Below are 27,799 nucleotides of genomic sequence, written 5' to 3'. Positions count from 1 at the left end.
TACAATAGAGCGAAAAGAAAATCGGTAATTAAGTGCAAGCCTTCTTACTGCTTTAATTTCCGTGACGGAGGTCCGCAATACCCTCACATTTCAAAGCACTGATTGCTTTTCATATTTTAGCAGATGAGATAAATTAGCGGTATGATAACTTTTTTGCGAATTTAATCTAAGTTTTCTACCAGTTAAGGTGGAGTGTTTTGCAGAAACCTGTCTTCCCCCTGTCTTCCCTCCCAACTTTGACTTTCTTCTTCCATTCGGGGTAAGACCCATTCATTTTTTCCATTTTCCAAGTTCCCATTCTGTCTCTCGCTTACCCCACAATCTCACCCCGAACACGGTTTTTAACTTCCCCTCTCCGTTCAGTATTCCCCTGCCATGAAACTTACGTTACAGCTATCATCATTTTACATTAAATTCGAGTGAACCTATCCGTTAATATTTCTTGTACAAATTCATTATTCATCTCTAAAGTATTATGTAATTACTGCGTACTGGACATTCAAACAATTCGAGAAGAGAGCTTGGTGATCCTAACCATCGTTCTGGCCATCTCTCAACAAGTGAGATGAATAACTTTCAACAAAAATACTTAGTATAGGAGTGGGTGAGAAGCCAAGGGGAACAAATGATTTCTTTTTTAAACAGAGTTATGTGCAGATATCACGCAAAGAAAACAAACGAGTTGAACTATATATTTAGTAGTGTATTTGATTTTCTACTCGATGCCAGCCCAGAATATACACTCACTCGAATCCCTTGGCATCCAAGTTTTAGTGCATTTCTTTTAAAAATTAACTTTACCAAACTTCGACAAGAAATAAATCACTTGTACCCCTTGGCTTCGCACCCCCTCATATAAAAATACTGTCAGCACATGGTTTCAGGGAAAATTATAACGGTTAATTTAAATCCATATGCATGGATTATTGAGAGTACGTACTTAAACAAGGCGGACTGTACAAATCCCGCTCCAGATGTACTTATTTTACCAAATCCGGTCCAATATTTGAGTAAATAATACGACCAATATAAAAAATAATAAAAAATAACCAATTGAAATTCTTTTGGCATCCGACCCCCAAGGTAATACCTTAGTAACAGTTTGTTACAAAAAATGTTGCTGATATACTATTTTTCAATCTCCTCTCTTTTTCTTTCACCAGTTTCATTTAAAAACAGCTCTCGAGAATGATGCGTAAGCATTGAAACCGGTCGTGTAAGATTAAAAAAGTGAGGAAAGTTACCACAGCCGCCTCAATTATTATTAGCCATGGAATTCTACACATTCAACTTGTCGACAGTCTGTCTGATTCGTTTAAAAACGTTGATCCAGAGAACGAGGTTATATCTTACAAAATTACAAATATCTACACTCAGTAAGAACTTTTAAAGCACTTCAAGAAACTAAATACAGACGAATAAATGGAATAACATGATTACTTAAACGACAAAATGAAAATAAATGTGACTTACCAGAGTAACGGATTTGACAGACTATACAAAATGTCCCGAACCACTTGGAGATGATGTATGTCGAAATGTAGGACTGCTTCAGGCCGGAGGGAGGGCTGGAAATTCAAAGACGAGACGAGATATATAAGGTTGTGACAGCACTTGGTGAATCAACTGCTTCATCATTTCAATCACTTGCACAGATCTCTGCAATTGGTGTTCATTTCGTCCATTGTCACTTTAAGGGATAAATTCCTAACTTTGCCTGCTAAGTCACTAATCGCAGCACAGGAGTATATGTCGTTAAACAAAAGCTTAAATCACGACGATTTTAGGCCAAAATCGCAGTTTTCTGTAGCTCTACTTAACTTTTTCACCGGCTCGTAAAAAATAAAATAAAGGTTCGCAGTCGCAGCTGGAGTGTCGTGGCTTCAAAAGACCCTGGCTGCAGTCCCCAGCGCCCTCCACTACAAGGCCCGCGACTTGCCGCAGTAGGTTAAAACACACGCCGGTAACATTAGCGAGGAAGAATGTTGAATGGCATTCCTTGCCTTACTAGGATGTCTTTGAAAACCACAATACTACCGAATTCCGTCTCACACGATTGTCTGCGAGACATAGAGAAGTTGGCACAACACCCAAAGACACAAATATTAATATGAGTCATTCACCACGGGAAATATTCTAACGCACATACTTCGAGATGACAGCTGTCATAAACTCTCCCCACTAAGTCGATATCAGTCCTATTTTTCCAGATCCACTCTTCATTCCAGTTTAGGGGAAAATGGGAAGCTTAGGTGCAAAGTGACGTAGTATGGAAGGAGACACTTTGACGAGACAGTAACACAGAGTAGTGGTTGTCTCGCAATATTTAGTGCACGAGGCGATAGATAAGAGTGACGGTCAGAAGAAAGGAGCTGGCAGTGCTGCATAGAGATGCCACGGTCACTGTTGGCCGACAACAATACGCGAAGCGGCGAAAACTCACAGTGCGGTAATCATAAAAAAAACCACGTCCCGGAGAAGTCAGATGGGAGGGAAAACACTCTACGTAGCAGAGTCACTGACTCGAGAGGATAAGTCAAAAATAATGCGGCAGCGGCAGAGGAATCGGTTTTCAAGCGGGCGCGTCCGACGTCCGGCCGGCGAGTGGCATCAGGTACTACGGCGGCGGAGGGTCGCTCGTCATCGGCGAATGCGTCTCCCTCGGCGGGGGATCGGGAGACACGTCCGAGTTCGACTTCAGAGGGTTGGTGGGAGGAGTGGAGTGAGTAGTAACGCGCGGCGGGAGCCGGTCGAGTGAACTGCCGAACTGCGAGGGAAATAGTGGTGAAGATAGGAGGGGGAGGGGAGTGGGTGAGGGGGTTGCGACTGTCTACTCCCGGCGATGCGCGGCGCGGTGCGGGGAAGCGGTTCCCGGCCGCATGAGGGCCCAGCGCTCCCGTGGGGACGCCGCGCCGTGGGGCCCTCAGCCGAGGCCCAAAAGCACGCCGGAAGACTGTCACGGTATCTAAAGATTTGATCCTTGGATTTTTCTTCCTCATAGAATAATCCTCCAAGGCCGTTAGAACATTAATTGCGTAAGCTTGGTTTCGCTGATGGTAGGACCCGGCCGCCTATGTGACGGTGCGGGATTCCTTGTCCCTTCCCTTCCTTCCCTATCCCCTCCCAGGAGGCGTCGTCGGGCTCCTATCGCGGCGGCTCCTCCTTCCTTGTTCCTTCTAGTACTTGCCCTCCTGCGGGAAGAGGAAAAAAGCCCGCGCTTACAGTCCCTGCCGCAGAAGTGCAACCCGCGAGCCCCCCCTGGGTGTCTCGTTTCCACTGTCACGTGATACGAGAGGATAGAGCGTCGTTGGAACGCAATGGGGGGCCAAGAAATCGAATCGCTAGTGTAATCGCATAAGGAGGATGGGCTGCGGTGAGCAAGTTACGCAATCAAGCATTTGCCGATCCTACGTGCTCCAACTTCGTTATGTCGCGGGCGCCAACAGTTTTATCTCATTACATGTAATTGCGCCCTGCGGGTCAATGATAGTAACCACTGGCTGCTCCATTGAAGCACAACTCAATGACAAGAAGAGAAGTGTTGTCAACACAAAAGCGGCACGGGGCATCGTGTTGTAGTAATAGGCGAACATGTAACACACATACGTCTACTGTTATAAGGTCCACATATGATTCCACTACCCTTGAGATATGATTCCGATCCAGTACCAAGACACAATACAATATAGTTTTCCATACTTGGTTTAATTCTCACGTATGATCTACATAAATGAGCAAAATTGCAAGCCGATCACTAACTGAGTCTGAAATCTGAAGATGTATACATTGCTGCAGAAATAAAACAAATATACTTTCATTACTGTTGATTCACTTGAGTGGAACAAATTTACAGCACAGATTGGTTTGTAAATATTTAAACGAGCACAAATCACCGAAAATCATAGACTCCAGAGCTTCATAATTATATTGTGGAATGAAATTTTTTTACCGGCTGAATTCTTTGGGTTATAATTTTGCTGAAATAGAGTCAGAGTCGTTTGAAACTGATTTAGAAATATTCCTAAAGTGCAGCCGTAGCTTACCGCAAGGTAAAATTGGGCTCATAAAAGTTATGAATAATGTATGTAATATTAAATAAGCGAAAGTAATTTTAAATTTTAAAATTTTCCATTTAAAAATATTTATGGCATACTCTAGGAATTGTATTTATTTTGGGATGTAAAATTGAAAAAAATACTACATGTTCAAACAAGGCTGCCTTTATGTGAACACATGTGTTACTGATCATTGGCACACATCCTTGTGTACAGATTCTTCCGAAAATATTCTTATTTCAGTCCTTTTGTCACAATTAACACGAAAAGATTTATATCATCTCATTTCTTAATTAATGTTTACATTTTAAGGATATCGAATGCGATGATAGAAACTGATGTATGACACTCAAGTTGGAAAGAGATTAAACTCAATTTCCCTAAAGAAAACCTAGGGTCGGGATAACTTAGAACTTGTGAAATACGCTTCTGATTAAACTCAAATTCTTAACATTCCTTTGCACGCTAAAATTAAATGTTTCCGTCCAATACGACCTGACTGTCATGGTTTAGATTGGCCGATAGTAGCATTAGGCGGGTTGGGAGGATCGGAATTCCAACTGCCAGCTGATCCACACCATGTGGCTACGGGGAAGGAATATTCGTCGGTAAAGAAAGATGGGAAGGGAAACAACGGAAGAGTGCGGCCAGCTAATAATGATTTTGCGGAGGCACATAATCTTGTGAAGAAGTTCGAAAGGGGGCCAAGCATAGATTTCAAACTTCGTTATACATTCAGATATCAAAACTTAACTGCCTTGTAGGAAGAAAAAAAACACTAAAATATGATTCGGAATGAAATTCTACAGTTTCATAGAACCTAAAATACTCCTTTTATTAAACAAAGGAACCTATAAATTAATAATTAAAAAATAAATCGTTCACTAATTGCATCCAGATGTCACACCGATGCAGAAAACCACCGGTTCATAAATGCCCTCGCCCGAGACCTTGACCTTCCTGACACAGCATCTGAATTACTTATCTTTCGGTAAAATTATAGGAATATATTAGAACATGGAACAGATATTGCTTTTTATCTTACAGGAGAAAATTATTTGCTTCCCTACTGTTCTCAAGAGTCTTCCACTCTGTGAGTTATGAAAGTGATGTGAGTGAGTGAGTGAGTGATGTTAAGAAAATCCCGAAGAAAATGAAATTTCCCGAGTGCATTTCCGATAATGGCAATCTATTCATTTACAGTTCTAAGCCGAGTTTGCAATGAGTCGTGATTAATACTGTCTACAAGTTTTCTCAGTTTTATTTTCACATCAACAAAAATGAAAGGAGAATACGTACCATTGCTGTGGCAGTGAAGAATTATCAAAAACATCGACGGATAACTTCTGTGGATTCAAATTGCAAATCTTTCTCTTTCGACTACTAAGAGCCGTACAAAATGTCCTAATTTATGACGTGCTTGGGATAGCAAGGACAGAGATAGCCTCTGGTCGAGAAAAGAGTGGCATGAGAAATAAAGCATTTTGTGGTAGAGAAACCATACTAAGCAATTATCTGGTTAAACCGCAAAAAATAACTTTGCCTCCACTGCTCAAGAAAGAAGTCCTTTAGGAGCAGCTGTTGAAGGCTCTGAATAAATATGGGAAAATGCCACAAATTAGTTCTGAGAAACTTAATACTGGGATTTTTGATGGCCCACAAATTTGACAGCTAGATAGAGTTCGTGAAGTTAATGAATGAGGCTGAGAAAAATGCTTGAAGATCGTCTGATGATACTGTACACAATTTTATGTTACAGAGGCAATTATTACATAAGGTTTGTACGCGTGATGATAAAAAATATTGGAAGCCTGACAGGCAATATGAGTATTAAGATTCACTATTAGCATAGCTTCATGAACTGCATTTTACAGAATTTTGCAAGTACGAGTGAAGAATAAAGTGATAAATTTAATTACGATATAAAAACTATGCAAGACTGCTACAAATGGCTATGAAGTACGCAAATGATGGCAGATTATTGTTCCAACCTTCCGAGATATAATTATGCCGAAGTCCTTCTTCAAAATATCGGGAACGAGGCTTCAGAAGTGGCTACTTACTCTTTTACAGGATGCTATTTTTTACAAGTGCAGTTGTAAATACGCGCTCCCGACATCTTAATGGAAAATGTATTTCTTCCATTCTACTGGAAAATATAAAAAATAATAAACTCATTGTAGATTTGTTTTGTATCTTATAGGCGCCCTTAACTCTGGTAACGTAAAACGCCGATTTTTTTGTCTCAAAAACTAAAGCTATCACGGAAAAACTAATTTTACATTTAGATTAAGGAGATCATTTATACAAAAAATAGACGTAAAAAAGTCCGGCACTAATCTCAGTTTACACGAGTGTTGTCTTTTACAAAAAACCTCTCTTTTCCAATTGTGGCTGCAACTGTGTTGCACTTAACAATAAGGTGGAACAATGTATTACTTGGTCAGACTGAATAAACTAACGTATGACTTACATTCCTCTGTGAATTTATTGATTCATCAATAGGGCCTTATCAGCTCTGTGAAGTTATTCATAAAATAATCACCTTCTCCTTTCAGTCGAGCAATCCTTTGTTCAATAGGGTGGTTTCCTATTATTTTTTATTGCCTAAATCGAAAGATTATTACTCCTGGAGTACGTATTTCACGCTTTCTATTTTTGCTATTAAATGAAAAGTGAAAATTTCCAAGCGCACGAAAACGCGACGGGTAAGTATGAATGCTGGGAAAAGCTCCACGCGACGTCGTTCTGCTTCTCGCTGCCGCAAGTGAGGTGACCTTGGGGCGAGGCTCTTGAGTGCTGATACGATGCAGGATGATAGCAGGTAGCTGAGTACCATGCTACCAGGTTACTGAGTACCATGCTAGCTGGTAGCGCTTGGCTTAACCCTTTCGCTGCTGTTCACTCTCCGAAAACCTACTCCTCACATGCGGCGAAAATGTTAAAATGCGTTTCGTGGGCCCATGGAGCAGGTACTTCCAGGATGGGTGTGTACACCCTCCGAAGGGTCGCTAATCCGCGACCCAATCCTCGACCAGCTCACCCACGCAGGACCGTCTGCGTGGGTGCGGACAACGGGAAAATGGCTATTTTAGCAAAGTTAACAAAATCGTTATTTTTCATTGCAGAAACACGGTTCAAAGACGTGATTGATTGCTTGATTGGCAGAAGTGCGATGAAAACAATCATTTTTTGATGATCGGATTAATCGATTGATTTTCAAATTGCAGTCAGAGCGGTCACTTTTCGGGAGGGAGGCCCCCCACTGGTAGGGTCGAGGAGACGGTTTTACGTGAGTGAGCTGGTCGAGGATTCCTGGTCCCGGATTAGCAACCCTTCGGAGTGCTTCGGCGAAAGTGCTGACCGCATGGCAGGGACGAAGGAAAAGTACGTCCACAGCAGTCTGCCGTGCGGACGTACTAGGTACGTCCAGAGCAGTGAAAGGGTTAAATAAGGATTATTAATATCTTATCAAACGAAGAAACTTTCCGACCAGCCAGTTTTTATAGGAGATTATTAAGACATGTTTTCCTGAGCTCTGTGCCTCATGCATGCATTGGTAACTCCAGACGACGTGAAACTCCTATCCTCTCGTGTAGAAATAAGGTCCCTGTGACGTCACATGGAGTGGCATCGCATGGGCGCCAATCTGGCCTTTTTCAAATGAGGATTAAATTGACCATTGCCATTTGTCTAAACCGGTATTTCTAAAACCAAATAATTTGTTTTTTATGAATACACTAATGGGGGGTAAGACCGCACGTCACCGGTTAAGGCTTAAGTTGATTCAGTACAACCAGTGCGAGGATGGTATTGATATGAAATAAATATGTATGGTTAGAAAAATGGAACTGTTCATGTATCCAACCTTTTTCCCTACGCGTTGGTACATTACGCCAAACAGACGATGTAATACGGTCAGAGGTGAGTTCTTCCGATGAAAAGCATTTATTTTTTATCATCTGGAGACTAAGTTGTGAAAACACCATATTTGTGGAGAGTGGGAAAAATCATGAGTCGTTACGCCAACAGTTGCGCTCAAATTTTATGACAGAAGAACATCATTAGATTGCGTCAGTGGCTGAGTATTCATTAACACAGTAATTAGCAACGAAAAAACATTATTGGAGCAATGACAATCTTATATCAGTGTTTCACGGGCAATAAATTCAACATTCGGAAACGGTCATCGAAATAAACATTATACGGTTGATATGCTTATTGCTGTGCATTTTAATGAAATTGTGAAAAATGTACCTCATCAATTTCATGGCTCTGTCTTAAGAATAAATATTTCTGGAAATCCTTGTGAAATGTCAGTGAATAAAAATATTTAGCAATCTAACAGAAACAAACAATTATAAGGTATGATCACTAATTCGCCAATTACGAGCACTAAAATATATTGATGATAAAAAATGACATAAAAGATGCGCACACTTGAGGTTTTCAGGGATTGATGCGAAAATACATTGCCAACTTTTTTTACACGACAACCGATCAATCAAACATGAACGAATATTAGCATTGGAAAGGCAGCGCAACAAGAGCAACAGCCAAGGTACGATGCAGAGTGTTAGAATGGCGTGAGGGATAGAATGTTCTAATACCAAGCGAATGAGATTGATACCCTAAACGATTCGCTATTTTGTTTATTTTATTCAAATCCACTGTGTCTCGAGTACAATCTACCGATTTGATCGATAGATTTTTCTTCCTTATAGGAAAATCTACTAAAATTGGTAGCATATTAATTGCGTATTGCTTGGTTTCGTTAGTGGTAGGACCTGCCCGCCTTTGTGACGGTGCAGGATTCCTCGTCCCTTCCTTCCCTCCCCGTCCTTTCCTTGGAGGCGTCGTCGGGCTCCTATCGCGGCGGCGCCTCCTTTTCTTGTTCCCTCTCGTCCTTCCCCTTCTGGGGGCAGAGGAAAAAAGCTAATCGCTTATAGTCCTCGCCTCAGGAGTGTATCCCGCGAACCCGGCCCAAGGGTTTAGTTACCATTGTGTCTCGAGTACAATCTAACGATTTGATCGTTGGATTATTCTTCCTCATAGAATAATCCCCCAAGGTCGTTAGAACATTAATAGCTTATGCTTGGTTTCGCTGATGGTAGGACCCGCCCGCCTTGTGACGGTGCGGGATTCCTCGTCCCCTCCCTTCCTTTCCTATCCCCTCCCAGGAGGCGTCGTCGGGCTCCTATCGCGGCGGCGCACAGTGGTCGGAAATCGAAAAACGCCGGACAAAAGTCCGAAATGGCTTTTTTGAGGTAGACAATTGAAATTTGGCGCAAATACGGGGAAATAGTTGCTGATTTTGAAATAGAAAGTCATTTTTATTAAGTCTCAGCCGTTATGGAGTTACGGAGGCTTAAACATGACGAAATTTCGAAAAACTTGCCATTTATCATTTTTCTTCGAAAATGTAAAAAGTTACGCAGATGGTAGAGCAGTGGATGGATTTTCATGAAATTTTAAACATGATCATCTGTCATTATAGTTTCTTGCCAGTACTTTGCATAAGTTTCAGACATTTTTGTTGATATTTGTGTGCTGTAATGTATCAAAATGGCGGAAGCTTTTTTCAAGCAAAATTTCACTTAAAGCAGTCATTATCTTTTTTATAAGAAATATGTATGTCGAGATATTTCGCAATAATACTAACAAAACATATTTAAACGTTTGTCTGCAAAAGGTTTGGGAAAAAGTTTGCGGCCCTGAGAGAAAATTCGAATTTTCGACCGCGCGTCGCGGTCCGGCTCCACGCGGCGGACCCCGGTAATATCGATTGCGTGTGATGGTTGAAGTTGCTTGCACCTAAATTCCTCAAATTTGCCTTTTTCAAGCAAAAAACACTTTTGTGGATTCCCTAAGGTTCTATATCGAAGATATTTTGAAAGCAGTATTGGTCATTAGGTCATAAAATGGCGGACATTTTGTTAGGCAAAAGTTAACATAAAGGAGTCATTATCTCTGGTTTTAGAAAAATGTATATCATGATTTTTTGTCAGGGTATTAAGTAAAAATAATTATAAAGTATTCTGCAAAAATCTGTGGAAAAAGTTTGCGACCCTGAGAAAAAATTCCAATTTTCGATCGCGTTTCGCGGCCCGGCTCGGCTCTGCGCGACCTCGAAACTCCGACTCCCCGCACCGACGAATTTCTGAAGACCTTAATCGGTCGCCGTTTCATCGCATTGATTAATAAATTAATAATTTAAGCCATGTATTAATTTACTGCATTTTAGATTGGAATTGGCCTTACTTTTCGGTTTATCATTGTTAATAGCAAATTGAATGCTACTGATTAACCCCTAAAATTCAATTTATCCAATCCATCAATCAGTTCTTTTATGTAATCTCTCTCTGCTTTCGCAACTTCTCTAGTCTCTTTTAGCCACTGAAGGCGAATAGGTCGGCAAAATCTCATAGAAGATGGCCGAGGATTCGCCCATAATATCTCACCTGGAATATTAAAAGTAGGTACTAAAAATTCCTGTAATGATTCCAATTAGATAAATTACAGATAAAATAGACACGTGAATCTCATTCCTGTATTGTCATCTAGTAACCTAAGTGGCACCAGGGAGCTCATAAATAAATACTCATCTGATGAGTCAGATAGTTCCCACAATTGCTTATATTGGGCATGGCCCGAACTGCCATCAAATCCATATTTGCACACTAGTGTGCAATCTACTTCATCATATGAGGTTTCAGCAGTTGAAACGTATGACAGAATTCGCGAAGCTGTGTGATTTAAGAGAGTTTGAAGACTCACTTCGCACATGTTTTCAGTTACCCTGATTCCTTCGGAGTATGCCATACTTTTCGCGTTTAGGACTCTATCGTAGCTTGGATAAAGCTTGTGTCTATACTTTTGAGCCGAGCGTCTCAGTGTATTGTACTGACTCTTCGTTAGCTCAGTTGTAATAACGAGAGACACAGCTTCTTCAGGGGTCATTTCCCTCTGGGGATTATCCCTTTTTCTCCATTTAGACAAAACTCTTCTCGCCCTACTAGGAGTGGTTGTCGTTACCTCGGAATGTAGTTCGGCGGCCGCAATATCTCCTTCCTCCCTTAAACTAAGAGAGGTTGCCAATGCGAGCTCCGCAGCAGAGGAAGACATTTTAATATTTTGGACCTTACGTCTTTTTGATCTCTCCGAGGAAACACTAGAATCTATTTCCGGCCTTCCCAGTGAACTTAGGAAGTAATTATTTAAAAGTAAATAACCCAAGAATAAAAATATTATGTTGTTCAATGAAAAAGGAAGGTTTTCACCGGATGGCACTTACTAGTCTCAGCAGAAGTGCTAGTCAAATACTGACGCACGGTGTCAGGAAAGTTCATCGACTCCATGAGCCATGCGTTATTTCGCTTTAAAAATGTATTTTTATTCCGAGAACTTCTATTCCACCTTTGCAAGTAGGGCAACAAAGAGCTTATTCTGACAAATTCACGAAGACTTCTAATAGCGTCATCAAATTGACCTAAATCAAATCTTCGCACAAGAAAATCCACCAAATATTCCATTTTTTCAGTAGGTGATTTGAACTTTATGCCCATCAATGTATTATGGAGATCAAGCCGCGAGATAAAATTGGAAGACATATCCAATCAGGACTGAAAAACTTGTCTAAGGTCTGAAAATTAATGTAATAGAATGAATCTACCCATTCCACAAATTGTTCAACAACGATAGGCTACATAACGCCAGAAAGTAGGGGCGAAAAATCGGTATTGAAGAAAGTTTGTAAAAAATAGTTCAAGGGACGTAAGAAAACTGGGACGAAAAAGCACGAATGACTAACACCAGGTAAAAACACATGGACAGATATCTTACCTCGAATAAGGTGTGGATTGCTGAGGAAAAAAACACTGATGTAAACCTTCGAAAAAAAACTCGGTAAGGATTCCTATCACTCACACTCAATATCGCGAGTAAAAAAATATTTTATCAGAACAGATTTCTCCCAATTCACTTCACCACATCACTTCACCACAAATGCCAAGATAGAACTACTGCTCAACATGCATTTTCTATAGGATAGGGATGGTCCACCCAGGGAAAACCCATTATAACTGTTAAAGGGTGCGCGGTGTCATAAAAACTCCCTCAGGGACCGAGTCGCATGGTGCTATGAAGGCGGAGGGATTTGGCGGCTTGCAGTTTGAAAATGCAAAGAGAGTGGAAAGGGAAAACAGCCAACCCCACACCCTTCCACAAAAGAGTGTATGAGGAACAAAACACCCTCATGTGCACTCAGGAATTGAAGGAGTTCATAATTACTCGGAAAATTCCGTGGAGTAACCGAAGAAAGGCATATTCATCACAGTTAGGCATCACAGTCTACAAACACATGCGCTGGATATAGTATCCCTCTATGATAATAAATATATGACATTTGGTTATCATTGACAGCATGGATGTCTTGAGTAAGACGAATACAGGACATTAAGGTCCTCAGAAATTCGTCGGTGCGGGGAGTCGGAGTTTCGAGGTCGCGCAGAGCCGAGCCGGGCCGCGAAACGCGATCGAAAATTGGAATTTTTTCTCAGGGTCGCAAACTTTTTCCACAGGTTTTTGCAGAATACTTTATAATTATTTTTACTTAATACCCTGACAAAAAATCATGATATACATTTTTCTAAAACCAGAGATAATGACTCCTTTATGTTAACTTTTGCCTAACAAAATGTCCGCCATTTTATGACCTAATGACCAATACTGCTTTCAAAATATCTTCGATATAGAACCTTAGGGAATCCACAAAAGTGTTTTTTGCTTGAAAAAGGCAAATTTGAGGAATTTAGGTGCAAGCAACTTCAACCATCACACGCAATCGATATTACCGGGGTCCGCCGCGTGGAGCCGGACCGCGACGCGCGGTCGAAAATTCGAATTTTCTCTCAGGGCCGCAAACTTTTTCCCAAACCTTTTGCAGACAAACGTTTAAATATGTTTTGTTAGTATTATTGCGAAATATCTCGACATACATATTTCTTATAAAAAAGATAATGACTGCTTTAAGTGAAATTTTGCTTGAAAAAAGCTTCCGCCATTTTGATACATTACAGCACACAAATATCAACAAAAATGTCTGAAACTTATGCAAAGTACTGGCAAGAAACTATAATGACAGATGATCATGTTTAAAATTTCATGAAAATCCATCCACTGCTCTACCATCTGCGTAACTTTTTACATTTTCGAAGAAAAATGATAAATGGCAAGTTTTTCGAAATTTCGTCATGTTTAAGCCTCCGTAACTCCATAACGGCTGAGACTTAATAAAAATGACTTTCTATTTCAAAATCAGCAACTATTTCCCCGTATTTGCGCCAAATTTCAATTGTCTACCTCAAAAAAGCCATTTCGGACTTTTGTCCGGCGTTTTTCGATTTCCGACCACTGTGCGGCGCTTCCTTCCTTGTCCTTCCTGTCCTTCCCCTCCTGTGGGCAGAGGAAAAAAGCTAGCGCTTAGAATCCCTGCCTTAGGAGTGTAACCCGCGAGCCCGTCCTTGGTGTCTCGTTCCCACAGTATCTCTAGTACATCTAAGGATTTGATCGCTGGATCATTATACCTCATAGAACGGTCCTTCAAGGTCGTTAGAACATTAATGCTTATGCTTGGTTTCGCTATTAAGTGGGCCTTCTTCGCTTCTATAGCGTTGAAGTGTTTTCCCCGTCCCGTCCCTTCCGCACCTTTCCCTTCCCAGAGGCGTCGTCGGGCTCCTATCGCGGTGGCGCTTCTTTCCTTTTTCCTTACTCTCCAGCCCCTGCCCGGGTGATCGGGCGTAAAAGCCACTGGCTTGGTTCCTGGCCCTAAAATGGCCTGTCATCTGGCAGACGGAGGGATAACCAGGATTCGAATTCGATCTCCCGATCAGTATCAGCCAATCAAACCACCAAGCCATCCTCTCAAAGCGTTGGTACTTTTGGATGTCTTTCAGAAGCAGCAGAAGCCTGTCAGTTCCGAATTCAAATCCTGGTTAAGCTATATCTTTTTCAAGACGAACTTCATCCGTCGGTGAATTTAACTTTGCATCCGTGCGCGTGACTGCGTGCAAAGTCACTTCTTCCGTACAGGGGTTTGGAATTATTCGTTGCAGAATTGCGACAGAGTAAGGTTTATTTTGTCGGCAGTGGCTTGGTGAGCCCTGTTTCCGTCACAAGTGCTCTAGTGTAGAGTCGTGACGTCAACACCTTGATCGGTACTATTACTCATCCTGAAGTCCGCTGTCGAGAAGATGGCTTAAGCCAAATATTTTTTCATGGTGAAGTTCATCCTTGGTGAGTGTGTTCAGTTTTATACATCACCATATTAACGCTACAACAGCCATCAAGAATTGTTCTTAAAATATCACTTATCTACCATTTTTCACCTTAAGGAACGTTTCGAACACACGGAATACGTGATAATAAACTTCAATAAACTTGCACTAACGCGAAATCTAAACAAAAAGACATGGAGGACTGCAAATTTAGTCTTGTTCACTTGTATTTTCCATTACGCTCCGCTTCACATGGTTTTCATTTCGTTCAGCAATATCTGGTTCGCTTCTCTAAAGCTTTCCTCCTTAAAAGAAGTATTTAATGCTACCGCCTGCACTTCAAAATTTTACAGCTAAATATCTATACGGTCAAATGAGAATATAATTGGCATATTTAAACAATGTTAGGTCCACTCATCTGAAGTAATATGACTGTATCAACGAATCATTTTTTCATTAATTAGGGTGGTAGATAAATAAACTCGATTTCTTCGACTACTAGCAACTGCTCAAACATTCATTGAAATAAATTTGATTTCCATAGCCCTTTTCACACAATATATTCACCCTTCGAAAAAAAATTTTTGAATAACGATGTAATCGATAAAAATTTATTCACAAGAGACAGAATTGACAAATAAGGTGTTTCCTCCTGATAACATAGATTCCTACAAGTTGTGAACGCCGGAGTAGGACAATTTGACAAATGTGAAACATGTAGATTGACTAAAATATACCTACGTAGCTCGGTGATCCTGGGTTTGAAGTAATAACGTGAAGTATAGATATATTTCTTCATTAAATAGGTATTTCAAAAAAAATTCGCCTTTGAATCCCAACATATTATTAAAATGGAAATGCATGACAAGATACCAGGGGCTGGTGAGCAAAAATATTCCATTCAGAAAATTCCTACTGTTAGATATTTTAAAATAAGAGCATAATGGTATGCACTAACGGTAAGCCATGAAAGCTAGAAACTGTCTGATATGAATTCTATATTCATGATGAAGTTAATGCATCAGATATTTGGACATTTTAAAATTAACTTATCTGACTCGAAATCATCAATTTTCCCCTTAACTTTCTGAATATACACAGTTTATATAATACTTAGTTAAGTAACAGGTTTTGGTCGGGAGGTAAATGAAAGTAAAATATTTTTTAAGCAAACAATTCCAATTAGCTGAATTTTTCCCGTGTTATTCAGTGCAAACAAACGCGTAGGAGAAGTCTTAATTGGCGTATCCTTTATACGTCGGTATACATTTTTCAAAGGGGATGAAGTCTCCATTTACAACGTCCAGTCAAGTTGCTAATGTAAGGACCGAGAGCTTTTAAAAGGATAAAAGGAATAAAAAAATACTATTTCCCCAAATAGACTGCCTTCTTCATTATTCATTACACGTGGGTCAACCCAAAAGGGCATGGTAAGATACCTCAAGGAAATAGAGGCAAAAAAGAAACAGTTTTTCCTGTAGTTCTTTTGCTTGATAGCTCCCAGCTGTTTACGGTTGCACAGTTTTAAAGAATGAAATCAACTCCTACACTCTTGTTCACTAGGATATGCAAGTGGAGCATTTAAATAGCATTCATTGTTCCTATTCACTGGTGACTGAACATATGGAGCGAAATACAAGTTGAATCATGTTAAATTACCACTTGTTGATCGTTTAGAAAACTACATTATTTTTCTAATTACACAGCACACGACTCATCGGGAGAAGAGCTCTTTCGAACTCATGAGGCCATTAACGATCCTGCATAATTCATATTAGTTGACGCTTACACGCTACATTTCGAACCATCAAGAATTAAATACTCCAGTAAATTAAATGCAAACTTGGAGGTTGCACGTGGTGGAAGGGCTCCATATTATGCATAAAACACACTTTGTTACTTCCACGATATATTTTTTTTTTATTTCGACCGATTTTGGCTGTTACGCTATTAAAAAGTACATAAAACATTTTCTGTACTTGGTAATGGTGTAACAGCCGAAACCGGTAAAAAAATAGATTAAAATAAATATACTGTGGAAGTAACAGTGTCTTTTATTTATAATAATAGCACTAAATATTGACGTTATATAAAGATACTTAAGTGCGCACTATACAAGGAATTGCTTTCATTATGTGGTACGGACATTTTTCAATCAACAAATTCTTTATTACCAGCATGGTAATGTAGGAGCGTGGTCGAGACATTGAAACCGATGATACTTCAATAACATTTCTTCGGTCAAACTGTGCTCAGAGGAAATTCTTCAGATTGCGACAAAACATACTGTAGCAAACAAATGTGGTTTCTGTCTTAAACATCACCATCATTTGCGACAATAACAATTACAAACAAACATTGTACAAGTACTGGTATCAGCACAAAAAAAAACGTTGGAATCATTTTTAAATCGGTAAACCGAATGAATTGCAAGAATTTCGGAACAGCAGTGGAATGAAATTAGTATTTAATTTCTAACCTTAGAAAACAAATGATAGACCAGAAAAATTACTGATCGCGGGAAACTGTGGTAACTACACCATCAACTTCGTTGAACGGAAGATAAGAAGATTTTAATGGAACAAATATGAGCGGAGTCAGAGGGGTATAACTGTGAATTCGATCGGATATGTAAAGAGCCCATTAACTACACATATGTTAAAAAGGAAAATATTTGCTGAACCCAATCCTTCTCCTAATCCAGAAATGGAGTTCCTAGACATCATAGAATGTTTGACATTAAATTTATAACAAAAAAATTAGATGTAAGGAATGTTAGCGTACTTTCTTACTTTTGAGAGATCACTTACAAAAACGAATGAGTACTATGGAGAAAATTTGAAAGGGGGTTTTAGTAATTCTAAATTACCAGCTATTTTTTCCATGAGAGATTTTTCTCCAACTTTAAAATTGTAAGAACATGAAACGATATTCCAAAAGTGGTGAAGGAAAATATAGTTACGATACGCTTACGTTAAAAAATATAATTTAATCACGAAATCTCAGTTATTTTATTCATCATCATTCAGTCTGATTCGTCGCGAAACAAATTTAATGCCTTTTATTCATACAGTATCTCCATAGCCTAAAAGAAACCGCCCAAATTAGGACAGTGGAATCGTTCCATCAGATTTGAATTCTCACTTCATTAAAAGAATTAGGTTTACGAAATGGAAAGATAGATTACAACCGAAAAACTATTATTTATAGCTCCGCTATTCTATCATAATGGGGTTAACTCATTGTCAAACCCAATTTCGCAATTCATGAAGATAATTTCATTAGAGGGCTGGGAAAGATAAGTCATAACGGGAAAAAAAAGTCTTCCTCATCCATCAGCCATTTTATCATACAGTTCTTGGGGAATGATATCCTTGGGCCCGGGGAGGAAGTCTCTTATCTTGGTCACACAGTTGTATCTGGTGACCACGTCATGCTTTTTTAATATTCTGGCGATCCTCTCTGACGTTCCAGCAATGAAAGGGATAGTGTGAGGATAGCTTCCTTGACGACCAAGAACTGTATGAGGGGGTATACAAGGTGCCCTGCTCTTGCGGAAAATCCTACATAGGGGAAACTTGCCGCTCCATGCATGTGAGGATTAAAGAACATCAAAGGGCGACCAATAACAAGCAGTTTCAGCTCTCTGCCATCGCCGAACATGTATGGTCGGAACCTGGCCACGACACAAAATTTGAGGAGAAGAAACTTTTAGTTAAGGAGTGCCGCTACTTCCCTAGACAAATCAGGGAAGCGATAGAAATTCAAAAAACACCTTTGAATTTCAATAGAGAAGACGGATACTTCCTTCACAGCGCATGGAAAACAGTCATCAAAGAGACAGCCAATCACAGTGCAGCTCCCATCCAGCCTACAGTATATAAGCGAGGCAGAAACCAACAGCCGACACATTCGACCTGAAGACGCTGGCAGGACAGCCAGCGAAACTGTTGTCAATCAACCAACAACCTGACGCGGAAGAAAACCCTGGAGAAATGCAGAGATCAGACCATCGCCGCGGAAACCTACGCTCTAACATACCAACACATTATTCATACATCTGTTTTCTTCGCAAAGAATCAAATACGAAGACAAAATACGGCGACAAAGGGAATCGAGGCGGGATGGGAGTGGTCCGAGTAAACTCAAGCAAGCAATCCCATCCAGAATGATTAGTGATTAATCTATAAATAGGCGAGTCGCCATCAGAGGCGTCACCTCCGTTCTCCCTTCAAGGCGATTTCAATTCTCCGAGGAATGACATCGGATACGTTCTGAGAAAAGATTTATCGGTCTGCCTCCGAAATAGAAAAAGGCCAAATGCCATACATCCCTCTGCATTTTTCAGTTTAAAACCTTCCCCATGTATGCCCTTATCCATCTATCACTAAAAGAATTAAAGGACAGTTTGCTTTAAATAATAGGGTAGTTTCCTCCATCAAAGAAAACGAAAGGTATTGATTGCGATTCGTTACCCACCATGTCCATTAATGTATTCATAAAATCCACATTATTTGGTTTTAGAAATCCCAGTTTAGACGAATGATATCGGTCAATTTCATTCTCATTCAAAAAAGGCCAGATTGGCGCCCATGCGATGCCTTTCCACGTGACGTCACAGGGACTTAGTTTCTATACGAGTAGATAGGAGTTTTACATGGTCTGAGATAACCAATGCATGCATGAGGCACAGAGTTCAGGGAAACATCTCTTAATATTCACTCATTAAAAATACCCAAGTTCGGAAAGTTTCCTTCCTTTGATAGGGGAATAATGATCCTTATTTAAGCCAAGCGTTACCTGCTAGCAGGGTACTCAGCTACCTGCTAGAAGTCTGCATCGGAGCGAAGCACACACCCTCGCTCCAAGGTCACCTCACACGGCGGCAGAGGGAACCAGAATGACGTCACACGGGCTTTATCCCAGCATTCATACTAAGCCGTCACGTGTTCGCGCGCTTGAATATTTTTTCGGTTTATTTCATCGCGAAAAATAGATATTGCAATTTAAAAATCTAAATGCGTGAAATAAGTACTCCAGGAGTAATAGTCTTTTGATTAAGGCAATGAAAAAATAATAGAAACCACCCTATTACCAGATTGTTAATTACAAAAATCTGCGAGGAAGATTAACAAATCATAAACTGGGACTTAAAAAATGATGCTACCTAATTTTATGAAACTAAATTTAAGTTTTATGAGTCAATTCGGGGAGTATGAAAAAGATGCAGTAATCCGGTAATTTCGTAGTTAGTAAAGTTTAATGAAAAGAAAAAAGTTTTATTTTCAAATTACTTAAGACAACTGTTCTAGTTTCAAGTCAACAACTGTTCAATCTGTTCACGCAATCTGAAAGAGGAGTGGTAAACAAAACCTCATGCCACTAAAAAGGGTAGAACTCGAAGGCGTAATATTTTGCGTCATATCCTGTGCGCCGTGCGAAATTTTTATTCTTTCTTCTGCTCTGTTGATAATTTTGCGTCCTAATATTTTTGATGTTGTTAGAAAATGGACCACAATTGTAAAGCATATAGTTTTGCAAGCTTTCTAGAATGAAGAAGGATACTCACAAATAGATAAGGACCTGGGATTGCTAATAGTTATCGTTTTTACAAGTACAAAATGAAAATATTTCACAACTTTGGAGTAAACTAGACGGGCGTCTAATTTTCAACAGTATAATGGGGAGGAATTAATTCAAAATAACACTGCGGGTTATTCGATTTGATGAAGCGACAGAAATGAGGAAAAACAGAGGCAAAGATAAGTTTCAGACTATTAGAGAGATATTTGATGTGCGGAACTCCTATCTACTCGTATAGATACTAGGTCCCAGTGACGTCACGTAGATTGGAATCGCCTCAATCGCGGTTAATCGCCAATCTGGCCTTTTTCAAATGAGGTTAAAATTTACCGTTGCCATTCGTCTAAACTGGGATTTCTAAAACCAAATAATTTGTATATTATGAATACACTAATGGTGGATACCGATTCGCAATCAATGCCTTTCGTTTTCTTTGATGAAGGAAACTACCCTCTTCCCCTCATAGTTTGCTGACATGGTGCAGTTAATGAAAGCATATAATCAAACACACTAGGCGTGACTACGCGAAATAATCTTGTTTCATGGCGATTTTCTGTTCATTTTCAACAAACGTTTTTTCTACCGTACAACCAGTATCACCGCATAGCGCCACCATTAGGCTCCTAATTGATAATCACTAGATGCTCATGAGCTAGACTGAGAGACCGAATCACAACACATAAATAAAGAAGAAATAACGTTCCATAATTTTCAATCCAACCACGGATCCGCCTTCATGTTGAACTACGGTAGAAAAATTATATTTTGTACCATGCAATAATATAATTTTCATAATTAATAGTCACGGGCGTAACTTGTTGGAAATCCATAATCGCAGGAATAGAAGGATCAACAACTTTGCTGTTTCCATTAGGTGGAACATATCAAGGTGGATGATTTTACAGAGTTGATAATGTTACTCTGTGACCAAAGCATGGTCGGTCTCAATAAATTACTATGAGGAAATTGCAAAGTTGCTGATCTTTCTATTCCTGCAATATAATTTTTACTATTTTTACTGCTTGAGGAGATATCAATATACAGTTGCCGCTGTTGGAAAGCCAATTAAATGTTTAAAAAAGTAAAATATGCCATAAATATATCTGGCGTGAAGTGGTGAGGTAAAAATAAAATTAACGATCAATCAGAGAACCTTCTTCGTTTGGCTTGACTTATTTTAAAGGTTTCATGAGAGAAAAAAGCGACTCACCTATTCCTTCACCAGATCGATGCAATCATTGGGCCGACCTGAAATAAAATTACATTTAAAATTAGAAAATAAAATATAATAGCCCTCTTCTTGTAAACGTAAAATTATTGTTTTACGGAAGAGCCAATAACTAGAAATGAGGTATTTAGTTAAAAGATTGAAGTGTGTATGATAATTTTAATCCCATCACTCAGTGCTTTACGCCTATAACTTCATCATTTATCAAACTTCCCACTTCGTAAGAAAACAAAAAATAGCCTCTTTCAACCATGTACTCGGGCTACTGGTTGTCTGATCGCGTAGGTTACAGATGAAAACCCAGATTAAAGCTTCACTGGTTTAATTGCTTCATTTATACACATATCCCCCAAAACATCATAATAAGTCCTTCACATCGGGATAGTTGGCAACTTATAACAATGGACGATCACATACTCGTATGACGTGGAAAACTGGCAATTTACGCAGCCAAGATTCGGACCTTTGTCCTTAGATTTGACACGTGAGAATTTTACTCCAACGCCCCCGAGGTCGACAAAAAAAAATTGTTCAGATTGCAGGTCGTTCTTGGTTACTGAGAGTTGTGCAGCGTAACTTTCTTAAGCTTCAGGTTCCTTCAATTTATTACGTGTCGTAATGGACTTTCTGTACAAGTTGTATAGTTTTCTCTGTTTCCTAAGTTCCCTTCTCACGTCGTTGTTGTACCAGCGAGGTTCCTTATTATCACATTTCAATTTTTGCGTAATATGTTCGTTGATTCCTTGGCGCAGAATTTCTAAGAAGTGTTTCCATGTTACGTCTGTGCTTTGGTCCTTCGATGTAACTACAAATTTTTTGCAGGAGTCATTAAGAATCTCGCCAAATTTTGTTAAGTTGCATTTATCAAATAAATAAATATTGCGTCCAGGTTATACGGCTGACGCTACACCAATTTTTAACGTTGCAAATATCACTCTGTGATCGCTTATACCGTCAATAATATCGAGTTGTTTTATCAACTTAGGATGGCTTACTGCTATAAGGTCTAATATCTTATTTCGTCTCGTAGGCTTGTCAACTACTTGGGCGGGAGATTGATTTGCAAGTATGTTGAGTAATACCTCGCTGATTTCACTATTCCTTGAATTCGGTTTTACAGTGTAAGTATCCCAGTTTATGGATGGAAGATTAAAATCTCCCCCGATTACTATTACACTTTTACTATCTCCCTGAGTAAATGCGGATATTTGATTTTCTAGAAGGTACATAATATCGACTTCGGAGTTCGGCGGTCTATAAAAAGAGCAAATATGAAAACTCCTTTTGTTTCGTTGTTTAATTGTACACCATACGCTTTCTATTTCGTTGTCAATTATTTCGTGGGTGGCGCTGTGTAAATGTAATTTAACTGCTATAAAAACTCCGCTACCTGTTCTATTGCGTAGATCGCATCTGTAAATTTTATACTCTGGAGGAAAAACTTCGCTTTCGCTAATATTTTCCGTAAGCCAACTGTCTGTCCCCATGACCACGTCAGCGTCCTGAAAAATATGCTCGATTTCGGACCTATGTTTTTAGAACCGAAATGAACGTCATATGCGAGGAAACGGGAGAAGTCTATATTAAGCAGGCGAATAGGAGAGAAAAAGAATTTTAGGTGCAGGACATAAAAGCCAAGCTAAAAAATACGACATCAAAAAGAAGACATAAGGGATGTTCCAGGTATGTGTGGGTCTAATAATCTACCAGGAGCTTCACCCTGCAACAAATGCAATTCATCTAATGCAACAAAAATCCCGTGGATTTTAACTCAACAAATTATTATTTCAATAGGATAGAATATCTCCTAAGATTAAAATTCACAAGCATTCCCTGCTGGTTATTGTATTAATATTTTAACGGTGAAAACCTTGTAGGACTGGACGGAAACGAAAAATTATTCCGGGGAAAATAGGGAGAAAATCATTATGTTTTCTGCATTTCCCACAAGAAATGTACCACACGTAGGTCCCCTTAGCAACGCTTAGAATGAGGCAAATAAGATAAGCAGCCATAAATATATCACTTCTTGTCTTCGATAAAAATCTATGATACACCTACGAAGAGTAAAAAAATCACCCATAACCGCTACGAACGACCAAATGTGCGTGAAAACGAAACGTAATTACCCACAATTAATTCCATCGCCACTTAATTACGCCATTTGTACCTCAAGCTTCACCCGAGAACAAAGGCAACGACTTCATTAGATCATATCGCGGAGTTCTTGGAGGTCTAAGACAGATTGAAAGCGTAAGAGGATTGGCTCAATAAGAGGCTATTTCTCGGACAAGGCGACCTTATCTGTGCCGTTCAATAAGCCAAGAATATACGTCTACATGTTCCAGCAAAAGAAAGAGAGTTAAATCGTTTCATCACGATAAATCGCTCAAGCACACACATAACGCAATTGCTTTCTCTACCGTCCTTACAGCGGATGCTTAAAATACCCTATAGATTCTCATCGCAGGCATTGACCTATACAAACGGAAGATAAGAAAATAATCTGCGATGTAAATTTAGATTTTTCTGGAAGAAAGGGGAATGGGGTTTATTTCGCTGGCAGTGAGGTAAATGTGGAAGCCGTGATATTGAATAGGAATAAAAGGCAGAGTGTGGGTGGGAAGCAGCATATGGTGGGGTAAGTCGTAAGCGAAGGTATAATTAAAAAGACGACTGAATTGGATTGGATGTTTCTGATGAAATACATGCGCGGACGCCAAAAATTACCCGATTGAGAACTATTGAGTTTGGGCAGCTTGATGTTCTTCCTTCGCTCAGCTCTGCAGAACTTCCGAGGAATTTTCCCTTGAAATGAGGGAGGAGTAGCAAGCCGTGACACATTGCACATGCAGCAAATGGTTAGGGGCCTTGAAGCGGTGCTGGACGACGCGGAAATGGTAGTCAAAATTCACTCCACAGTCAACTGCCCAAATGGTTATGCAATATGGTGGTTGAATTTCAACAAATAAATAAGCGCGTAAGAATTCAATAGCCATGCAACGTCCTATGGACCTATTGATAGATATTGCGAAGTTTTAAGATCAGAAAAATATTTACAGTGTGTTTGTGAGCAGCATCAAGTCATCCGTCACTGGGGCTCGATCCGTGGAACCCCTGATTCGAAGCATGAAGCCTTTACCCACTACACCACCCGAACGATTGGGTGTTAGGGCAGTCTCAATGCCCAATATGTCGGCTGTGTCCACTATGTCCCGACGAGAGTGGATTCCATTGTAGGTGAGTCGAGGGCGAAGCATACTTCGGAGAATATGGCGAAGAATTCGTAGCTGGATCTTTTGCGCCTTGTGATAATGCGACGGGTATGATTATTTCCCCGGTATAAGGGATATATTGCTTTTAAAACTCCCGGTTGTATGAGAGCATTACGAGGGCAAAATTTTGGTAGACAAGTAGTTCCTGAACTGGCCGCTCTCAGACGCCAACGAGCTTTGCGTTAATTTTTTCCGCCACTGTACTAGAATATTTATGATTCACACGAATGATGCTTGGTACTGCATTTACATTGGTGAGTCTTCTACAGCAAGCGTTAGACAGGGTAGGCTATGCCAACTGAACTGTTCCTGATTGACTTTCATGAGTCATGATAAGTTTTGACCTTGCTTAATCATTTATAATACGAAGAAAACAATTGTTTTTGTACAAATATAGAGCATACAATAGAGCGAAAAGAAAATCGGTAATTAAGTGCAAGCCTTCTTACTGCTTTAATTTCCGTGACGGAGGTCCGCAATACCCTCACATTTCAAAGCACTGATTGCTTTTCATATTTTAGCAGATGAGATAAATTAGCGGTATGATAACTTTTTTGCGAATTTAATCTAAGTTTTCTACCAGTTAAGGTGGAGTGTTTTGCAGAAACCTGTCTTCCCCCTGTCTTCCCTCCCAACTTTGACTTTCTTCTTCCATTCGGGGTAAGACCCATTCATTTTTTCCATTTTCCAAGTTCCCATTCTGTCTCTCGCTTACCCCACAATCTCACCCCGAACACGGTTTTTAACTTCCCCTCTCCGTTCAGTATTCCCCTGCCATGAAACTTACGTTACAGCTATCATCATTTTACATTAAATTCGAGTGAACCTATCCGTTAATATTTCTTGTACAAATTCATTATTCATCTCTAAAGTATTATGTAATTACTGCGTACTGGACATTCAAACAATTCGAGAAGAGAGCTTGGTGATCCTAACCATCGTTCTGGCCATCTCTCAACAAGTGAGATGAATAACTTTCAACAAAAATACTTAGTATAGGAGTGGGTGAGAAGCCAAGGGGAACAAATGATTTCTTTTTTAAACAGAGTTATGTGCAGATATCACGCAAAGAAAACAAACGAGTTGAACTATATATTTAGTAGTGTATTTGATTTTCTACTCGATGCCAGCCCAGAATATACACTCACTCGAATCCCTTGGCATCCAAGTTTTAGTGCATTTCTTTTAAAAATTAACTTTACCAAACTTCGACAAGAAATAAATCACTTGTACCCCTTGGCTTCGCACCCCCTCATATAAAAATACTGTCAGCACATGGTTTCAGGGAAAATTATAACGGTTAATTTAAATCCATATGCATGGATTATTGAGAGTACGTACTTAAACAAGGCGGACTGTACAAATCCCGCTCCAGATGTACTTATTTTACCAAATCCGGTCCAATATTTGAGTAAATAATACGACCAATATAAAAAATAATAAAAAATAACCAATTGAAATTCTTTTGGCATCCGACCCCCAAGGTAATACCTTAGTAACAGTTTGTTACAAAAAATGTTGCTGATATACTATTTTTCAATCTCCTCTCTTTTTCTTTCACCAGTTTCATTTAAAAACAGCTCTCGAGAATGATGCGTAAGCATTGAAACCGGTCGTGTAAGATTAAAAAAGTGAGGAAAGTTACCACAGCCGCCTCAATTATTATTAGCCATGGAATTCTACACATTCAACTTGTCGACAGTCTGTCTGATTCGTTTAAAAACGTTGATCCAGAGAACGAGGTTATATCTTACAAAATTACAAATATCTACACTCAGTAAGAACTTTTAAAGCACTTCAAGAAACTAAATACAGACGAATAAATGGAATAACATGATTACTTAAACGACAAAATGAAAATAAATGTGACTTACCAGAGTAACGGATTTGACAGACTATACAAAATGTCCCGAACCACTTGGAGATGATGTATGTCGAAATGTAGGACTGCTTCAGGCCGGAGGGAGGGCTGGAAATTCAAAGACGAGACGAGATATATAAGGTTGTGACAGCACTTGGTGAATCAACTGCTTCATCATTTCAATCACTTGCACAGATCTCTGCAATTGGTGTTCATTTCGTCCATTGTCACTTTAAGGGATAAATTCCTAACTTTGCCTGCTAAGTCACTAATCGCAGCACAGGAGTATATGTCGTTAAACAAAAGCTTAAATCACGACGATTTTAGGCCAAAATCGCAGTTTTCTGTAGCTCTACTTAACTTTTTCACCGGCTCGTAAAAAATAAAATAAAGGTTCGCAGTCGCAGCTGGAGTGTCGTGGCTTCAAAAGACCCTGGCTGCAGTCCCCAGCGCCCTCCACTACAAGGCCCGCGACTTGCCGCAGTAGGTTAAAACACACGCCGGTAACATTAGCGAGGAAGAATGTTGAATGGCATTCCTTGCCTTACTAGGATGTCTTTGAAAACCACAATACTACCGAATTCCGTCTCACACGATTGTCTGCGAGACATAGAGAAGTTGGCACAACACCCAAAGACACAAATATTAATATGAGTCATTCACCACGGGAAATATTCTAACGCACATACTTCGAGATGACAGCTGTCATAAACTCTCCCCACTAAGTCGATATCAGTCCTATTTTTCCAGATCCACTCTTCATTCCAGTTTAGGGGAAAATGGGAAGCTTAGGTGCAAAGTGACGTAGTATGGAAGGAGACACTTTGACGAGACAGTAACACAGAGTAGTGGTTGTCTCGCAATATTTAGTGCACGAGGCGATAGATAAGAGTGACGGTCAGAAGAAAGGAGCTGGCAGTGCTGCATAGAGATGCCACGGTCACTGTTGGCCGACAACAATACGCGAAGCGGCGAAAACTCACAGTGCGGTAATCATAAAAAAAAACCACGTCCCGGAGAAGTCAGATGGGAGGGAAAACACTCTACGTAGCAGAGTCACTGACTCGAGAGGATAAGTCAAAAATAATGCGGCAGCGGCAGAGGAATCGGTTATCATGCGGGCGCGTCCAACGGCCGGCCGGCGAGTGGCTTCAGGTATTACGGCGGCGGAGGGTCGCTCGTCATCGCGAATGCATCTCCCTCGGCGGGGAATCGGGAGACACGTGTGAGTCCAACTTCAGAGGGTTGGGGAAGGGGGGGGGGGGGGGGGAGCGAGTGGTAACGCACGGCCGGAGCCGGTCGAGTGAACTGCCGAACGGCGAGAGAAATAGTGGTGATGATGGGAGAGAAAGGAGGTGAGGGGTTGCGATGTGAGGGGCGGGGGAGGAGGGGAAGAGAGGGGTGAAGGGCGGATAAGTGGGGAATGAGACGCAAACGCTTAAAAAATGCACCCCTAAGTAACTCGGCATATTCCCAGGCAGGAGACACGCGTTCACAGGAGAAGTCAAACCCACTTCACCCGT

General features: G+C 40.1%; 1 long non-coding RNA gene across 1 annotated transcript; it reads right to left on the bottom strand.

Annotated features, from left to right (window-relative positions):
* Nucleotides 1–1,487: 1,487 nt before the first annotated feature.
* Nucleotides 1,488–26,315, bottom strand: LOC124171072. Its single transcript, XR_006867643.1, has 3 exons — nt 26,290–26,315; nt 21,123–21,160; nt 1,488–1,568 (listed from the first exon to the last, which is right to left on the bottom strand). It is a non-coding gene; the product is annotated as an uncharacterized LOC124171072 (long non-coding RNA).
* Nucleotides 26,316–27,799: the final 1,484 nt, after the last annotated feature.

Source organism: Ischnura elegans, chromosome X (assembly GCF_921293095.1).
Source record: "Ischnura elegans chromosome X, ioIscEleg1.1, whole genome shotgun sequence".
Classification (NCBI taxonomy): Eukaryota; Metazoa; Arthropoda; class Insecta; order Odonata; family Coenagrionidae; genus Ischnura; species Ischnura elegans.
Note: the sequence above shows the minus strand (reverse complement) of the source record. Positions and strands in the feature narration are given on the sequence as shown.